Below are 18,222 nucleotides of genomic sequence, written 5' to 3'. Positions count from 1 at the left end.
ATATTGATGTTCAGTATCATTTTGTTAGAGATATGGTCGAAGATGGTAGGGTGAAGCTGGTTAAGGTGGAAACTTTGATGAATGTTGCAGATGCTTTAACTAAGGCTATGAGCATAGAGAAGTTCAGATGGTGTTCAGAGTCTATGGGTCTTATGGCCCCTAGCAATTGATTCATTGTGTTGACATTCCCTTCCGCTCCTGCAAGGTGTTCGACAAGTGGGAGATTTGTTGGGAAAAATGGTGTCTCAACCTTGCATTTATGCGAGGTTACTATTTATAGTAAGTTTTCATTTGAGCACGAAATGGTGCGAAACTCTCCCTGAAGCTTCTGGTTGGCTAGATAAGCATTCCGGTAAAGTTGCGTCACAAGGTCACAGCTAGTTTTGAAGATATTAAAGTTTTTGTCTTGGAGGGGTGCGATAAAATGTTTTTAACTTAATTTTGGGGGCTTTAGAGGCTCCAAAATGCCCTGAAAAGTGGCCATACCTGGTGCAGCTGATTATGAGGTGATAGAGCACTTCGCGAGCTTTCCGACGCTTCAAACGGTTCGTCAATCGGACACCCGGTTCTCAAGTTATGGCCTCCAGAAGTTTGTACTCCTGAAATAGGAAAAATAATTTGTATCGGATACATAAATGAGCTGTAAAAGGGAGCGACACATGTTGATGTGTGCTTTAACATGTCATAGGGCATCTAGAAGGGAGATAAGGTCGGCTACACCTTATTGGGTAGTTTTAGCCCATGGTTTTGTAATATCGTTTGACGGTTTCCTATATTGTATCTCCATTTTATGAGGTGTGTGAGATAGAGGTTGTGTGTAAGAGAGTCTTATGGCTATTGAGTTGCCTCTGAATCTCTGATTAGTGGTACTCCTGCGAAGAGCTTTCTCTGCAAGTATGTTGTAATCTATTTTTGATTGCTGAATAAAATATTGAGCTGCTTTTGGACTGTGGGGTTTTTCTCCCGAAAGGGTTTTCCCCACGTAAATCACTGTGTTGTGGTATGAATGCTATTATATCTATTTCTATTTTTCTGTAACTGTTGTAACGATCTGAAAAAGTTTTGCATTACCCTCCTCTCAAGGTTAGTGTAGGAAGTTCTTTCCGCTACTTAACTTCCTTACAAGCAAAGCCTCCTATGCCATATCCAACTATCATCAAATTTAGCCATAAGACATGTACTTATATTTGCATTCAGCTGAAATAGGTTACCTTTGGTTTGCATGCCGGTAGCCACCAATTCAACATTCTTTCCTTTGATTCTGCACACTCCATTCTTGAATTCCAGAGTGAGACCACTATCATTTAGCTGGGCAACACTCAGAAGGTTGTGTCTTAGACCATCAACCCAATACACATTGTCAGCACTACTCTTTCCATTTAGAGAGATGGACCCTCTGCCTTTGACTATACATGGTGCATCATTACCAAAGTGAACCACACCACCATCATACTCTTCCAAGGATAGAAACTTGCTCTGGTCACCAGTCATATGGTGAGAACAGCCACTGTCAATAATCCACTCATTGGAATCATGAAGTACCTATCACCCTGCACACTCCTAGTTTTCATAGGACCACACAAATCAGTATGCACAATATCAAGCAAATTGTCAGTAGTGAAAGGTTTACCTTTAAAGGTTGAGGAAGACATTTTCCCCAGTCGACACTCTCTGCACAAGGTATTTTCCGATTTGCTTAGCACCGACAACCCTCTAACTACCTTGATCTTACTGGCCTTCACAATGTTATCAAAGTTTACATGGTAGAGCCTCCTATGCCATATCCAACTATCATCAAATTTAGCCATAAGACGTGTACTTATATTTGCATTCAGCTGAAATAGGTTACCTTTGGTCTGCATGCCGGTAGCCACCAATTCAACATTCTTTCCTTTGATTCTGCACGCTCCATTCTTGAATTCCAGAGTGAGACCACTATCATTTAGTTGGGAAACACTTAGAAGGTTGTGTCTTAGACCATCAACCCAATACACATTGTCAGCACTACTCTTTCCATTTAGAGAGATGGACCCTCTGCCTTTGACCATACATGGTGCATCATTACCAAAGTGAGCCACACCACCATCATACTCTTCCAACGATAGAAACTTGCTCTGATCACTAGTCATATGGTGAGAACAGCCACTGTCAATAATCCACTCATTGGAATTATCAAAGTAGGAGACAAGAGCCTTCTTGTCTAACACATCTTCCTTGACAGCAACAAACACAATATCTTCATTTTCTTCATCTTCTGATTCCTCGTCTATGACACCTTCATCAACTGCCACAAAATAGTTTCTCTGGTTTCCTCCTTTGAATTTCTTGAACCTTTCTGGTTTGTCCTTGTTCTCACCATTAGGATAGTTTACAACAATATGTCCTATCCGGTTACAAGAAAATCATTACAACAATATGTCCTATCTAGTTACAAGAAAATCATTTCTGGAACCTTGTAGTAATGTCATCTGCATGTGCAATATTCAGTCTACTATGCACTACATAATGCAATTTACCAATCATTGATCGGTATTCCTTCTCATCAACCAATGCTGAGTCATCCTCTTTGGATAGTTTATAACTGGTCACCATCGGTGTACCAACCAGTTTGCTATCTTTCATGCCAAAGGTCTTAAACACCTCTTTGACATACTTGGACTGAGTGATAAAGATTCCATCTCTCATCTGCTGGATCTGTAGTACAATGAAGAACTTAATCTCCCCTATGAGTGACATCTCAAACTCTTTCTTCATCTCATCTGCAAACTCATGACTCATCTTGTCATCTCCACCAAAGATAATGTCATCAACAAATACCTCACAAATCAGGATCTGATCTTCTTCAGACTTCATGTAGATATTGCTATCTTCACTTATTCTCTCAAATCTAATCTTCACAAGATGGGAATGCAGGTGTTCATACCATGCTCTAGGTGCTTACTTTAGTCCATATAAGGCTTTATGTATCCTACACACCATGTCATTTTCTTCAGATAGGGCAAACTCATCTAATTGCTCTATATACACCTCCTCTTCAAGTACACCATTTAGGAATGCAGATTTTACATCCATTTGATATACTTTGAAGCCTTTAAAAGCTGCATATGCTAGAAGCATACGAACTCCTTCCAATCTAGCTACAGGAGCAAAGGTTTCACCATAGTCTTCTCCTTCTTCTTGGGCATATCCTTTGCACACCAGTCTGGCTTTGTTTCTAATCACTGTGCCATCCTCATTCAGCTTATTTCTAAAGACCCATTTGGTACCAATGACATTTTTGTGCTCTGGTCTGGGTACCAAGGACCATGTACCATTTTTCTCGATCTAGTCAAGTTCCTCTTCCATTGCCTTGATCCAGTCTTCATTCTTATGTGCCTCTTTGAATGTTTTAGGCTCGAATTCAGAGATCATGCATAAGTTTTCTCTGACTTTTCTTCTTGTAAGGATTCCTGCATCCTTATCTCCTATGATCTGCTTAGGATCATGATTCAACTTGACATACCAAGGAATGGTCTTGATAGATTATCAGTATCAGCATCTACATCTGCCGGTGTAGGAACACTGTTACTAGTACTCGGTTGACTGACAACCAGTTCCCAGAAGGTTGCAACCGGTTCACTTACCGCTTGCTCACTATCGGTTTCCTCAGTTTTCTCAGAGGTTTCATCAACTCTTACATTGATGCTTTCCACAATTCTCTAAGTCCTGTTGTTGAAACACTTGAGAGCTTTTCTCTTGGTGGAATATCCTAGGAATATTCCCTCATCACATTTCGCATCAAATTTTCTCTAGTGTTCACTTCTCTTGATGTAACATTTGCTACCAAAAATTCTAAAGTAGCTAACCATAGGTGTCTTACCGGTCCAACACTCATAAGGAGTTTTATCCTTACCTTTCTTGATGAATACCCAATTCATTGTGTAGACTGCAGTGCTCACTGCTTCTTTCCAAAAGGTGTGAGCTACCTTTCCTTGAATCAACATGGTTCTAGCTGCTTCAACCATAGTCCAGTTATTCCTCTCTGCTAGGCCATTCTACTGTGGAGTCCGAGGGGCAGACAATTGCCTCTTGATGCCATGTTCTTCACAGTACTTGTTGAATTCACCGCAAGTGAATTCCCCTCCTTGATCAGTTCTCAGGCACTTGATCCTTTTACCACTTTCCTTCTCCACTAATGCTCTGAAAGCTTTAAACTTTACCAAGGCTTCAGACTTGTCTTTCAAGAATGTGACCCACATCATTCTTGAGCAGTCATCAGTGAGAATCATGAAGTACCTATCACCCTACACACTTCTAGTTTTCATAAGACCACACCAATCAGTATGCACAAGATCAAGCAAGTTGTCAGCAGTAAAAGATTTACCTTTAAAGGTTGAGGAAGACATTTTCCCCAATTGACACTCTCTGCACAAGGTATTATTTGGTTTTCTTAACACCAGCAACCCTCTAACTGCCTTGATCTTACTGGCCTTTACAATGTTATCAAAGTTTACATGGCAGAGTCTCCTATGCCATATCCAGCTATCATCAAATTTAGCCATAAGACATGTACTTATATTTGCATTTAGATGAAATAGGTTACCTTTGGTCTAAATTTCGGTGGCCACCAATTCACCATCTTTTCCTTTGATTCTACAAATTCCATTCTTGAATTCCAGAGTGAGGCCACTGTCATTCAGCTGGGCAACACTCAGAAGGTTGTGTCTGAGACCATCAACCCAGTAGACATTGTCAGCACTACTCTTTCCATTTAGAGAGATGGACCCTCTTTCTTTGACCATGCATGGTGCATCATTGCCAAAGCGAACCTCTCCACCATCATACTCCTCCAAGGATAGAAACTTGCTTCGGTCACTAGTCATAGTGTGAGAACAACCACTGTCAATGATCCACTCATTGGAATTATCAAACCAGGAGACAAGAGCCTTCTTGTCTAGCACATCTTCTTTGACAACAACAAACACAATATCTTCATTTTCTTCATCCTCTTATTCTTCATTTGTGACACCTTCATTAACTGCCACAAAATAGTTTCTCCGATTTCCTCCTTTGAATTTCTTGAACCTTTCTAGTTTGTCCTTGTTGTCACCATTAGAACAGTTTACAGCAATATGTCCTATTTGGTTACAAGAAAAGCATTTCAAAGGTAGCTTACCTTTGTATTTGTCGATTCCCTTAGGAAGTTTCCTGGCAAGGAGAGCTTCAAATGCCATCAAAATCTCCTCATCATCCATTTCTCTACTCTGTCTTGGTTCACCACTAGTGCTAGCTTCTTTTCCTTTTCTAGATGGTATAGCAGAAGCTTTAAAAGCCGATTCAGTCTTTTGAACACTGCCATCAAAACTATTTAGCTCATAGGCTGTCAACTTTGCTATGATGGAGTCCAAGGATACCTTAGTCTTGTCTATTGATCTCAGCTCCTGAATAGCAGCAACCCTTATTGCATAGACCGGAAATAGGGATCTCATGACTTTGCTTACCATAGTGGAATCTTCTATTTTACCACCTACACTCTTGATATCTCCAACAACGTTTTTGATTCTTATTCCATACCATTGAATGGTCTCACCTTCAACCATCCATATATCTTCAAACTTCCCTCTCAGGCTTTCTTAGCTTGTTTTACATGTTCAATACCACCATAGATATTTTCAAGACCATCCCATACCTCTTTGGGATTTACCTTGTCCTGAACATCAATAAACTCAATGTCAGATAAACTACTAATTCGGGCTTCCATGACTTGCCCATTTTCTTATATCTCTCTCTTTTGGTCATCGGTGAGAGTACTGGTAGGGGCAACATAGACATTCTCAACATAGCTCCAGTGTTGAGCACCCATGCTTCTGATGAATATCTTCATCCTGTCTTTCCATATACTGAAATTTTCCCTATTAACCTTTGGACCTTCCCTCTTCATCATTTGAGTGGGATCTTTACCTCAAGTGGTTAAGCTTATAAAACAAAGGACTTGCAGGACGCTCTGATACCAATTGATAACTCAATGATGAGCAAATAGTACCAAACTGGTACTGAGAGGGGGGGGTGAATCAGTATAGGCAAAAATACAGTCTTAAACCGGTTTGACAGCAAAAACTTTGAAAGACTGGCAGACAGAGATATCGGTTTGAAATAGAGTGCAACCGCTAAAGCTAAGAATGCCTGAGACAAGCATTAACCGGTTACTCACTTAGCCTTTCACTCAACTTAAGACTACTCTACCATTTCACCCTTATGCATAAATAAGTGATCTATAATCAAATCATAATAACAGCTAGTTCAACATGTTTTATTGACAGGCATAAAACACAGAACCATCATATGCTTGACAAACAATAGCAAAGCATCAAAAGATAAAACCATCACAAATGACACACATATTTTTCTCGTGGAAACCCAACTGGGAAAAACTACGATGGGGATGAATACCCATAAGCTATTTTTGAACTCTTTGGAAGTCCGCTCTATTAGGAGCCTTGTCCGGTTAGAGACATTACAATAGGTTTTGCTAGGAACCGATCCTGTTAGAGATCACCTGGTTAAGGGATGGCTACAATACCCGATTAAGGGTTAAACCCTATTAAAGGTTACCTTGTTAGAGGATTTCAAGAACTCAATAGCTAAAGGACTTTGAACTTAGTAGCTTAGAGTTACCCTGTTAAAGGATTTACGGCAAGCCGGTTAAGGCTACCCTGTTAAGGGATTTTCCAACTGTTGAGGTGGTTAGAGATCAATAGGTATTACAATGATCTGGTAACAGTACTCAATGCCAATGCAGATCCACTTAAGCTTCTATTTCCCTTCTGCACTTACACTCTACAGGTATCACTTCTCTCTTTTTGGTCTAGCAAGAATCACATATCCCTTCTCTTGGATACGCACACAAAACTTTTGCCAACAACCCTAGAAAGAGTCACTACATTGACCTTATAGAAAATAGTTAGGTCGATAGCATAAACCCTACACCCTAAACCTACTAGGTTAAGGAATTCAAATGGCTCAATCCTGACCGTTGAGCATATTGCATTAATCTCCATTGTTTGTTTTCCACCATTTTCATGGCGGCTGATAACCCATCACACGTTATCACCATTTTACACTCTTCTCATATTCCCAAGGTAGATAGGCAAGATCTTCTTCATGCACGATCCTTCATGCACAAAAGGCTTACGTGGCAACATGATATTGTCTTTGTTATTATGCTAACTCATCACACAAAGTCACCGGTTGAGCCACACAGGCTTGAAGCATTTCAACCGGAAACCCTAAAGTTGAGACTACCAACCGATAGTCATACACTGCTTCCATGTGCTGGTTCCCATAACCATATGCTGGTTCATCTTGAATAAGCACATCGCTTCACTTTGGTACAAATGCCGGTTCACAGTGTTATATCGGTTCTCACATATGTCGGTTCACAGTGTTATATCAGTTCTCACATATGCCAGTTCACACCTCTGCAACATATTGACATCAATGACAACATACAATGTCATTATGTCCTCATACCGATTCACATAATGCCAACAAGAATGTCACTGGTTGCATCGCACAAGCTAGATTGCCAAACCGGAAAGCCTAGAGCTGAGACTACCAACCGGTAGTCACACTTAGTGAAACCCCGACATCGGTCCACTTCATCCCTTCATACTAGTTCTCCTACTTGAACATCAATAACAACTTCTTCCAATCTTCATACCATTTCACCTGCACTTATTGAAATCAATGACAACATACATTATCATCATATGCCAACAGTCTCCCCCTTTGGCATTGATGGCAATACTCAGTGTAGCATTGCAACTATAAACAACATAGACCAGTGCAACTATAACATATATCTTCTCCCATATCATATATCTTCATCACTTCAGATATCTTCTCCCCCTTTGATAGCAATGCCAAAGTGGAGGCACAAGCTTCCATTCTCCACTATGTTGCTCCCCCTATGGAGTAGCATCCTTCAACACATGAATCTTGAAAGATTTGAGACTGTAGTACCTGACTGATGTGGAGCACACATTTTTAATTTACTTCATGAAGGGGGCAGAACTCCTAATTCACCTCTCAAATAGGAAAATATAGTTTTTGGTAAGGGCTTAGTGAATATGTCTGCTAGATGCTCCTTATTGGAAACATGTTCTAATACAAACTCTTTGTTTTGAACCTTCTCTCTCAAGAAGTGATACTTGAGCTCAATGTGCTTAGTTCTAGCATGCAATACCGGATTCTAGGAAATATTTATTGCACTTTTATTGTCACAAAATATACTCACTGGTTCAGATATAGGTACTTTGAAACCATCCAATACATGTTTGATCTAGATTGCTTGAGTGCAGTTCATAAATGCTACCACATACCCCACTTCAGCTGTAGACTAGGAAATATAGCTCTGCTTCTTACTCATCCATGAGACTAGTCTTCCACCAAGAAAGAACGCTCCACCGGTTATGCTCTTCTAGGTGTCCACATTACTTGCCCAATTTGCATCGGTAAATAATTTGAGATTAAAATCACCATTGTATGGATACCATAATCCATAATCAGCTATCCCTTTCAGGTATCTAAGAATCCTCTTGACTGCTACCAAGTGGGATTCTCTTGTACTTTTCTGAAAACGGGCCACAATGCCCGCTGCATGAGCAATATCTAGTTTGTTGTGTACCACATAGTGCAGCTTACCAATCATTGACTGGTACTCCTCATTCACCAACGTTGAATCATTTTCCTTAGTCAATTTGAAGTCAGTCACCATCGCTGTACCAACTGGTTTGCTCACCTCCATGCCAAAGGTCTTCAATACCTCTTTGACATACTTGGACTGGGTAATAAAGATACCTACTTTCATCTATTGAATCTGTAGACCAATTAAGAACTTTATCTCTCCAATCAAAGACATCTCAAACTCTTTCTTCATTTCATCTACAAATGCATGGCTCATTTCATCATCTCCTCCAAAGATTATGTCATCTACAAACACTTCACAGATCAGAATCTAATCACCTTCATATTTCATGTAGATGTTGCTATCCTCACTTGTACTCTGAAATCCTAAATTCACAAGATGAGAGTGTACCTGTTCATACCATGCCCTTGGTGCTTTTTTCAATCCATATAGGGCCTTATGTAATCTACACACCATGTTACTAACTTCTGATAAGGAAACCCCATCCAGTTGCTCAATATACACTTCCTCTTCTAGGATTCCTTCAAGAATGCAGACTTCACATCCATCTAGTATACCTTAAATCCCTTAAATTTTGCAAATGCAAGTATCATTGGAACACCTTCTAGTCTTGCCACTGGGGAAAAGGTTTCTCCATAGTCTTCTCCCTCTTCCTCAACATATCCCTTGCATACAAGTATTGACTTGTTCCTTGCAACTATGCCTTCTTCATTCAACTTATTCCTGAAGACCCATTTGGTACCTATGACATTCTTGTGTTCCGGTCTACGTACCAAATTCCATGTTGCATTTTTTTATATCTAGTCCAGCTCCTCTTCCATTGCCTTAATCCAGTCTTCATCTGTAAGTGCATCTCTAGTGGTCTTAGGCTCAAATTCAAAAATCATGCAAGAGTTTTCTTTCACCTTTCTTCTTGTGAGTATCCTTGCATCTTTATCTCCTATGATCTGCTTCAAATCATGATGTAGTTTCACATATGTAGGAATGACTCTAGCTGGTTCTGCTTTCTTTTCCTCTTCTTCTTCTTCTCCATCTTCTTCTTCACCTACTACAGCTTCTTCCGCTATAGGAACACTGAAGTCTTTGCTTGTTTCTTTCTTAATCGGTTCCCAGAAGGCTACACCTAGTTCATCTTTCGCTTGCTCGCTGTTGGTTTCCTCAAGTTTCTTAAGGGATTCATCAACCCTGACATTGATACTCTCAACAATTTTTTGAGTCCTATTGTTGTAGCACTTGAGAGCTTTTCTTTTAGTGCAATATTGTAGAAGTATTCCTTCATCACATTTAGCATCAAGCTTGCTCAGATGATCACTTCTCTTGATATAACACTTACTGCCAAATACTTTAAAATAACTCACAGTGGGAGTGTTCCCAATCTAGTACTCATAGAGGGTTTTGTTTTAACCTTTCTTGATGAGTACCCGGTTCATAGTATAGGCTGCAGAGCTCACCACTTCTCTCCAAAAAGTGTGAGCAACCTTTCCTTGGATCAACATTGTTTTGGCCGCTTCAACTATAGTCTTGTTATTCCTTTCTGCTATGCCATTTTGTTGTGGTGTCCTTGGGGTAGATAGCTACCTCTTGATACCATTCTCTTCATAGTACTTGTTGAATTCATCAGAAGTGAATTCACCTCCTTGATCAGTTCTTAGGCATTTTATCCTTTGACCACTTTCCTTCTCTACTAATGCTCTAAAGGCTTTGAACTTTCCAAATACCTCAGAATTGTCTTTCAAGAATGTGACCCACATCATTCTTGAGTAGTCATCAGTAAGAATCATGAAATACCTATCTCCCCGAATACTTCTAGTTTTTATTGGACCACACAGATTGGTGTGCACAAGATCAAGTAAGTTCTCTGCTGAAAAAGACTTACCTTTGAAAGTTGAGGAAGACATCTTCCCGAGTTGGCATTCTCTGCACAAATAATTCTCTGGTTTGTTCAACAAAGGAAATCCTCTTATTGCCTTGATCTTACTAGCTTTTACAATATTGTCAAAGTTTATATGACAAAGTCTCCTATTCCATATCCAACTATCATCAAACTTCACCATCAGACACTGACTAATCTTAGCATTCAACCAAAACAAGTTACCTCTGGTCTGCTTACTGGTGGCAATAAGTTCACCACTCTTTCCAATTATATTGTAAACTCCACCTTTGAACTCCAGAGTGAGTCCTTTGTCATTTAGCTAAGCAACACTCAAAAGGTTATGCTTAAGACCTTCTACCCGGTAGACATCATCCACACTGAGATGGATCCTTTACCTTTCACCAAGAAGGACGCATCGTTGCCAAACTGGACAACACCTCCATCATATTCTTCCAAAGACAGAAACTTTCTCCGGTCACCAGTCATGTGGTGAGAACACCCACTATCAATAATCCACTCATTAGTGAGACAAGGGCTTTCTTGTCAGACACTTCTTCCTTTATAGCTACAAACACTATGTCCTCATTCTCTTCATACTCAGATTCTTCATCAATAACACCTTCATCCACTCCAACAAGACAATTTCTCCTACCTCCTCCTTTATACTTTCTAAACCTCTCTAGTTTATCCTTATTGTCATTGTTAGGACAGTTAACAACTATATGTCCTATCTTATTGTAGGAAAAACATTGTAAAGGAAGCTTACCTTTGCATTTTCTGGTGCCTTTTGGAAATCTCTTGGGAAGAAGAGCTTCAAACTCCATCAGAATCTCTTCATCATCCATATCTCTGCATTTCCTGGATTCATAACTGGTACTTACCTCTTTTCCTTTTCTGGTTGGTGCAGCAGATGCTCTAAAGGTTGACTCAGTCTTCTAAACACTACCATCATAGCTATTCAACTCATATGCATCAACTTTGCAATGATAGAGTCTAAGGATACCTTGGTTTTGTCGATAGACCTTAGCTCCTCAATAACATCAACTCTAATTGCATAGACTGGTAACAATGATCTCAAAACTTTACTGACAATGGTGGCATCATCAATTGCTCCACCAGTGCTCTTGATATCTCCAATGACAATCTTGGTCCTTATGCCATATTGTTGAATGGTCTCTCCTTCAACCATCCTCATGTCTTAAAATTTTCCTCTAAGGCTCTCTTCCTTAGCTTTCTTGACATGCTCATCACCCCCATAAATGGTTTCCAATGTGTCCCAAACATCCTTAGGAGTGTCCTTATCTTGTACATTAATGAACTCAATATCAGACAGGTTGCTAATAAGGGCTTCCATGACTTGCCCATTTTCTTGAATTCCTCTTTTCTAATCATCGGTTAGAGTGCCAGTGGGGATTACATAGGCATTCTCAATATAGCTCCAGTGTTGAGAACCCAAACTCTTGATATAAATATTCATTCTATCCTTCCACATTTTGAAGTTATCTCTATTGAACTTAGGACCTTCCCTCTTCATCATTAAAGAAGGATCTTTTACCTCAAGCGGTTAATCTTATATCACCGAGGACCTGGAGTTGCTTTGATACCCATTGATGAATAATGATGAATAATAAATACCCTAATCGATACTGAGAGGGGGGGGGGGGGAGGTGAATCAGTACATACAAAAATTTCTCAACCACTTATCAAGTTAAAACAATGCTAACCAGTTGTCTTCATCACTGAACTTAACCATGGCAATACCAGTTAAACACAGTAAGACTTCAAATAGCTAAACCAGTAAAATTGAATACTTAAAATAACATTCAACACTTGATAACTTCTTCACCAATATACTCATACATGTGTTGTATCAATAATACCATAACCATTAGCCTTGCATGCATATTCACCTAAACAAAGACTTCTCAACCATCACATGGAAAATGCACAACTCATGACACACAGATTTTTCACGTAAAAAACCCAAATGGGAAAAACCACGGTGGGGATGAATACCCACATACTTGTTTTGAACTCTTTTGAAGCTCGCTCTATTAGGAGCCTAGTCCGGTTAAAGACTTTACAATAAGGTTCTGTTAGGAACCGATCCTGTTAATGATCACCTAGTTAAGGGATGACTATATACCCTATTAAAGGTTGAAACCCTATTAAAGGTTACCTTGCTAGAGGATTTGAAGAACTCAATGATCTTGAGTCGCCTGGTTAGAGGATTTGCAATAAGCCTATTAAAGGTACCCAATAAAGATATTTTCCTATTGTTGAAATGGTTAGAAGACAACAGGTAAAGCTCTGATCTGATAACAACACTACATGCTAAGGCAGATCCTTTTTCAGTTCCTCTACTCTACAATCACACTCTGCAATTTTCCACTCATTGGTCTCACAAGTATCTCATCACTCGGATACAAACACAACATTTTCCAACACAAACAATAACAACCATCATCAACCTTATAGACAAAAATTAGGTCGGTAGCATAAACCCTAAACCCTAAACATTTTAGGTTTACAATTACAAGCAGTCCAATCCTGACTGTTCAAACACTTTGCATAGAATGAAACAATCTCAAACAGATCACAAGTCATTCTGCATCGTCTATTCTTCACCCCATATGGAAATCAGTAACCCATCATGCTCTCTTCACATACCACTAAGAAGAATGTTCATTCCTGAGGTAGACATTTAATGCAATCGATCTTTACATGCAATATCCTCAAGGAAATCCTTCACATGCACAAAACTGACATGGCATCTCAATCACATCCTTATCTCTTATCTAACTCATCACAGAATGTCACCATTTGCATCGCATAAGCTAGATTGTCAAACCGGAAACCCTAGAGTTGAGACTACCAATCGGTAGTCACAATTAGTGAGACCCTAACATCAGTCCACTTCATCCCTTCATACCAGTTCTCCTACTTGAACATCAATGACAACTTCTTCCAGTCTTCATACTGGTTCACCTGCACTTATTGACATCAATGACAACATACATTATCATCATATTCCAACAAGAACATGATGGTGTCGGTGCATGTGTTAAGAGAGCTCTTTGCAAAGAGCAACTCAAATTCAAGGAAAAGGTGAAATTTAAAAATGCAAGTGCAATTGTGGATTGGTGTAGTGCAACTTTATCCACAGGATCAAGTCAAAACTCTACAATTAGACGTTTTTTATGGCTAGTTAAAGAGGAGAATATCCTTCCAAGATATGATTGTGATACAATCAATGGGTCATCTAGATGGCATTCATTTAAGAGTTCTAATTCTAACACTTGGACTATATGTACTAGAGAGCTTGCATGTTTTTGTCAATTTTGTGTTGTAGGTGAATGGGAAGAATGCGAGAATACTGAATGGGTCGAAGAACAACAACACAAAACCTTAACACCTAGTGAGACACAATATCAAGATGTTAGAAGAAATGAAGACCCAGATCATGCATTTGCATCAGAAGATTATGATCGTGTTTCAGACCTCATACAACCTGGTCATTTAATTCAATTTCTTGTTTATAACTTTAAATTATATATTTTTATGTATTGTCATATAATTCATGATTGTATTTGAACTATAAATTCTAACAAGTTTTATTTCTACATGTACTTAAATTTGTTTCCTAGGACATGTGTATGTTGTTGTTGCACCTGAGGATAATGATGAGCAGGTTGAGTATTGGCTAGCTAGATGTGTAGAACCTAAGAAAAATTTGATATGTGATCAAGCAGATGATGATGGTTTTCAATATCCAATTGGGTCTGTTGTGGTAGCTGGCACATGGCTACGCAAATACTTAATAAGAAGGAATGGCTTACCAGCTTATGAAGACTACCAATCACAAAAGAAAATTATACACTATTCTCATTTGGTGGTGGCAACAAACATCAAATTGTGTGAACTCTTTTATATTTAATTATGATAATTATTTTTCTTTGTCCCTTTAATATTGTATTTGTCTACATTTGATACAATTTTGGTTTCATAACCAACATTGTATTAGTTATCTTCTTCTTAATTTTATTTTGTACACATTGAAATTGTGTTACAATCATTCTAATTTTTTATGATATATTTATTTTATCGTAATCTCTTCATAGATTAATTGTAAGTTCTTTATTTTATTATTATTTTAAGAATAGGTTATTGTAAATTGGGATAATTATTTTATTAAATTATAAACTGTTGCACTATAAGATGATCAATCACAGTGTTAAAATATAAAGTCATAAATAGATCATATATAATCACTAGAGGGCACCAAATCACAAAACAACATCACATATATAATCACTAGAGGGTGCCAAATCACATGACAAGACCTGATATCATAATAGAAATGAAATGACATAATCAAAAGTCCTATATATAATCACATAACAATTCCTGATGACATAATAACAAGTCCTGAAAATAAAATAACAAGGAAATGACATTAAAACAAGTCCAAATAACATAATGACAAGTCCCAGGATAACATAACAAGTGTCATCATAAAAAGTCCATAATACAATAACATGACATGATTTAAAATATAAAATCTAATAACTCTCATGCATCTCATCTGCAATCCTCTTCACTCCACGTGAAGGTGGCTGAGATGAATCATCTTGTTGCACGTGGTCCTGAGATGCACCATCTTGTGTGTGTCCAGTATCAGTGTCTCCACCCTCTTGTACATTATTAAAAGATTTTACATGAGAAGAAGATTTAACATGAGAGGAAGTTACTTGCATAATTCACTTATAAAGTAATTAAATACTAAAAATTTAAAATAAATTACCATACGACTGTGCTCTACAAGGCACCTTAGTGGTACGTGGAGGTCCACTATCATGAACAAGAAACGTGGTTGTAGTCAAGTCCTGTAAAAAAAACATTATACATCAATTTTGATAATCCCTATAAAAGCCAGGTACACAATATAAACAACTTAGAAATTATTTTTCTAATCATCACCACAAATGACAATGTCGATGGTTGCGTCTGGCTCAATCCCATAGCCATACCAATATTGGTAGTGGTATCAACTTGAAAAACATATATAAAGCATGAATCAAACTTGTATATATACTTTAATTATAAAGTATATATATAGACTACAATTTTATTGTAGAAAAGAATACATATAATGCAGGCAAAGTAACTGATGGGTGAAGGCATACGTGTGATGTACCATCAAAAAATCCAGAAGCCTACAATTGCAAAAAATAGCAAACATGAATCAGGGTTGTAAATAAATTAGTAAGTATATAAACACTTCAAATTAATGGATGAAAAACATACTAGTGGTATATGAGGCTGAGCCTCAGCGATCGACGGGTCACGTGAAGAACTACTCACCTCGGTGCTACACGAAGCACCCTACAAAATTGAAAAAATATATCATACACATCATTACATTAAGAATTTTATTGTTTATTTTAAATGTACATATCAATACAATGTATCTAGATGAAAGTGCATACCATAAATGGGGCATCAACATCTCTAGGTATCGAGGTAACATGATGTCGGTTCCTCAATGACATGGTATGATCCATCCTCTGTTCAGAAAAAATTGACTAATGTTATGGTTCATATATGTATATATAAGGAATTTAATATTGCACTACAAATTATATAAATAAAAATAAATTTGTACCTCTATAGGTTGATCATCGTCTGCCCACAGGAGATCAACATATGAAGAGATGACATCAGCATGTGCAGCCTCCTCGGCATCATCAGCATAATCAAAATCACCATCTCCTCTAGGGGCAGCCTCACTTTGTGGACCCGTACATACATTCCCACAGCTCGTGCAAACATGTGCTAAGTTGGGGGCAGCCCTCACCTCGTGCAACTGTTGTACCAAATTTCCTGATAGGGCACTCAATGAACTAAGAGCAGAATCCACTGCTCAATGATGGGCAGGTGCTGGAACAACCGGTGCAGGAAGAGGAACCAAGGGATCATTACGCACATGGTTTCTAACTCTATCGCTCAATTTGGTCCCCAACCTATCCTGGGGCATGCCTCTCCTGACCCCTTGAAATGATCTAATATCAAAGTAATTGGGTTTTTTTCCCAATTCAAATTCGGCCCATAATTTTTTTTAAAAATACATGGGGACCTCATGATTGGAGTGTGGCAGAGAGTCAAAGACCATCTAGCACCGCTCCCAAAAGTGTCTAGCTATTCCTGGGTACGTAAACCATCGAATTGAGATCCGTGGCGTCTTCAAATCTATCTCTTCACCCGTCTTAGGGTTCACAAAATATTGTTTCAAATCCATTTTTGTTATTTTTAATTCATTGACTTGTTAGTATGTTAGGCCATCAGCATAAAATGCACGCAATCCCTCCCTCTAGCTACGATAGCTCTCCAACTCGCTATCTAAAGCCTGTACCAGACTGTACAATCCCTTGCATACTATCTCCAAGGCGTAACAGCTACAGAGGTAGATGAGACTCACGTCTAATGGTATGGATATCAATAAATCAAAGAATCAATATTCCTCCCAATGGTTTGCCTCAACTGATTGGGTGGAGGTGGAGGTGGAGGTGGAGGTGGTGCTAGACCTAATAGCTCATCTATCTCAAACTCATCCATTATGTGAAAATAATCTGCATATATATACAAACATGAAAATTTACAATTACTATTTAATTTACATTTCACCTTCCAAAATAACTTATAATTAAATACAATTTACCAACTTAAATATAAAAAATGGAAACTCACATAGATCTATATTATTAATAGGTGGGTCTATTTTAATAATAAGCATCATTTAGGAAATATTATCCACTTAAATCAAAGTATAAGAAATATTCTACAAAATAAAACATCATAATGCCCATGCAACTCAAACAATACTTTTTAACATCTAAAGATGCATTAGTATAAGTTCCATCAAAATCATAAAAATAATCATGAGAGAGAGAGAATAGATAATGAATAAAATGACTCCACTGATTTAGATAATGAATAATCATCTCCTCTAGACTCCACTGAGGGCTCATTCTCAATTAAGATTTTTTTTTAGTTGTCATTTTGGGGCATAATGGTGCATTTGTATGTTTGTTATAGAGAGATGGATGATTACAATACCTACGATAGTTGTACTTTGGGACCCATAATAGTTGACCATCTTTTCAAAGAAGGTAACTTCCATGGAATTATAATTTAGTACCCTTGCAATATTTAACCATTATCTTCAATTAGGCTACCACTTTATATTTTCAACTTGATAGGAATCGATTCAACTACTCTCTTTTGGTTTTAACTAAATCCATTAAATTCATACAAGTTATATTTATGAACTTGTCAATACATGTACTGCTTTGTTGTGTTCTTTGCTAGAATCATGGGATGATTTAGTGATCACAACTAGTAGTACTACACTAATTTGAAGCTTGAATAAATAGTAGGTTCTCTACTCTTGGAGGAGTTAAAACAAAAAAAAACTCTATTTTTTTAAAGGATGCATTGGTTATTAGAGGAAGATAAAAGGATAAAGCAAAGAGAAAAAATAAGAAAAAGGACAAAGCTCCAAATCTAAAGTGAGATCTAAGTCTCTCAATAAATCCTATGTTAAGCTAAGTTATAATTATGTCAAGAAAATCCACATAAAAATGAATGCAAGAAAAATATTACA

This window comes from Cryptomeria japonica, chromosome 3 (assembly GCF_030272615.1).
Source record: "Cryptomeria japonica chromosome 3, Sugi_1.0, whole genome shotgun sequence".
NCBI classification, from domain to species: domain Eukaryota; kingdom Viridiplantae; phylum Streptophyta; class Pinopsida; order Cupressales; family Cupressaceae; genus Cryptomeria; species Cryptomeria japonica.
This window is presented reverse-complemented; position numbering follows the sequence as displayed.